We start from the raw sequence: 2,974 nt of genomic DNA on the forward strand, positions 1-2,974 counted from the left end.
TAATACATATCAGATTGGAGTCATTATGAAAACAAGTTTTGGATGATCTTACGCAAGATCACTTAAGTTTACGAAATTTCCTGTTACTTAAAACTATTAACATTTGGTATTAGGATCAAAGCCTATCTAAAACCAGTTCACATGAGATATATATGTGACCAAGAATAACTAGCATCCAATTCTCTCCCTTATTATACTAACCCACTAGCTTTCATTTGCATTTGGCTCCTCAACCACAGATTACCATGTAATGGATACATTAAGTGGCATGCATTCTAACAAAACCTAGTTATACATCACATAAATTCAAGTCTAGACTAATTATGAATCCATAATTCTTGTTGTAGAACCCAATTCTATGATCTGTTTGATGTGAACTTCTGACCACTTTATTAGTCCATTCTAAACTTATCTAAAATCTTTATTTGGAGAATAACCAACAGCCTCTAGGTAGCTCATAAAAGGACATTCCAACCTTAAAGAAACATGACATGAAACATCAGCATTAAAGTACATTTTAACAGGACAATCTAACTTGAAGAATAGCAAATTTCTTGATGTAAATATTACATCTTAGAAGCGATCTTTGATCCTAACAAATTAAAGCTACACTGATGAAGAAAATAGCCAAAAATTTTGAACATAGACTCGGAAACATTTCTCCTTAAAACCTCCATGAGGCCTTGATAACTTAAAGAGATCTACTCTATCAATGACAATGACAAGATAAAGTTGAAGTCAGCATGAATTCTAGCATTTAATCTGACAGGCAACAGCGCACCTCCTTAGTTATTTGCAGAACGTGCTTATGTTCACGAAAACAAAATGTTATATAGAAATCCTGAAAATCTCCTGCGTTTATTTAAAGGAAGCAGCACAACCTTCTTGCTTTTGGTTTGAGATTTTAGGGTTCTTTAATCTGAAAGGAATAGTTGCGTCTTCTTAATCAATTATAAGTCACCTCATCGGAACATAGTGGCTATGGTTGTCATCGCATATTATTGGACCCAAAAAGAATTTTACCGGCTCATACAACAACGCCGTACTAAGGTTAAGAGATAAAGAACCACAAACCCGACCACGAAGCGGTATAATGTTTACAAGTAAATGCAAAACCAAGAAGGGCAAGAGGTGCAAGACGATCGAATTGGTCGACAAGAAAAGGATCTCCTTATAGATGGCTCAAATATAGGATCAAGAAACCCAAGAAACGAACCAGATGATCAACTCGTCACGCACAAGAAATGCCCTATGCCCTAAAATTGTGTGGTTACAAGAAAAAGAAAAGGTTAGAAGAGAGGGAAGAAAAGGGAGGAAACCTTTCCCAGTCGATGTTGGTCTCGGAGCCGACGACTCTGCTTTCTTGGAGATCGCTTCTTCGTGTTCTTTGTCACCACAGTACTGTGGCACCACAGTACTCTGATGGGGGGACCCCAGCAAGATGTACAGGGATCTCCGTGTTCTTTGTCTCGGGCGAGACAGGTGATCTCCATCTTGTGGCAGCAACATGATTTCCAAGAGGGAGGATGAACAGAAGAAAGTAGCTTAACAGACCAACATCACAACCATGCATGCAGGAATATTTAAGCACTGAATTGTAGACCATCTCATGTAAAATGCAATGTGTGAATCAAGTTGAATATATTATTACCCTCATAAAAGTTGCATAGTAGACTCTGAATCAGCTTCATTTTGTTCTGTTCCAGCATGCATCTGCTATAATCTTATTAGTTGTAGGTACCTTGGCTTACATTTTTGAGCTGCAATGTTAGTCTGGCAACCCTGCGTGCTCAAGGAGGTTGATCAACGGGGAAAACCACTTACAATTCTCTTCATAAAAGTGCTGAGAAATTGGGTGGTGAAGATGAGAGCACAAAGCACATCAATGACTTTGAAGAGTGAAGTGAACTAAAGACAAATGCAGAATTATATATATTGGCAGCATTACTAGTTCATCTTGAAGAGTGAAGTGAACTAAAGACAAACTCATTACCTGAAAGAATTGGCATGAAGTTAGTCTTTCGGCAATATGTACATGAGACAGAGTTCTTCCCGACTTTCTTCCTTGTTTCTGCTATGACCAGAAGAATGATATGTAAATCTCTTAGACAAACCACACATTCTCCAGCTCAGCTAGAGCTCCATATTAGATCATCGAGCAACTTCTAAGAAAACTTCAGCAGGCATTTGCATTCGGTGACTTGAATCAACATGAAGACAGCATATAATTGCACATTTGCAAAAAACTAATTATTGGAATTTAACATATTATCATTTCTAATGCTGCTAAAATCTCACCAATTAAAAGAAAGTTTACATGTACTGGGTATTCTACACAAGTACAGCAACAGAAGAACACAAAATGAAGGAAAGTAGAAATCATATGGTTGTATCAAAGCATTTGGGTGGACAAGTGTACAAAACCAAACTGATCTTGTTTCATGAATCACCTTCACCATCAGACATATATTGGTTTAAATATTCAGGAAAATAAAAAGTTCATCCCAGCTATAATATCAAAGGATAATGCATATCCCTAAAGAATCTGCAAAAGAACAAAAAAAAGGTTTGTGAGATTCTTTTTAAGGAAAAAAAGAGGGTACATCTGCATTTATGTTAACAGATATCTCTAGGATTACATGCCCAACAGAATATATTTATTTATATATGTATAAATGAATATATGTATACACACGCGTTTGTGTGTGCGCGCGCGCTAGGAATGCATTTTGACCATGTCTTATTCCTTAGAGCCCTCATTGTTATTTGGACATGTAGCAATTAATAAAGTTTGCCTGTAATAAAGTTTGCCTATAGGTTATGTATATACATTTGTATGTATGTATACACACACACACACACACATATATATGTATATATATACATATATGTATATGTATGTATGTATGTATATACATATACACAAATACATATACATATACATAGACACATATATATATATACATATACATAT

General features: G+C 35.9%; 1 protein-coding gene across 2 annotated transcripts in view; it reads right to left on the reverse strand.

Moving 5' to 3' along the window:
- Window positions 1-2,225: 2,225 nt before the first annotated feature.
- The window catches only part of LOC103986268 (uncharacterized), a 4,544-nt gene continuing 3,795 nt past the window's right edge, over window positions 2,226-2,974 (reverse strand). For both annotated transcript variants that reach the window (XR_010496360.1, XM_065150502.1), the window contains exon 8: window positions 2,226-2,545. The gene's annotated coding sequence lies outside the window, so the exon portion shown is untranslated. The remainder of the gene's footprint in view (window positions 2,546-2,974) is intronic.

This window comes from Musa acuminata, chromosome BXJ3-5 (assembly GCF_036884655.1).
Source record: "Musa acuminata AAA Group cultivar baxijiao chromosome BXJ3-5, Cavendish_Baxijiao_AAA, whole genome shotgun sequence".
Taxonomy (NCBI): Eukaryota; Viridiplantae; Streptophyta; class Magnoliopsida; order Zingiberales; family Musaceae; genus Musa; species Musa acuminata.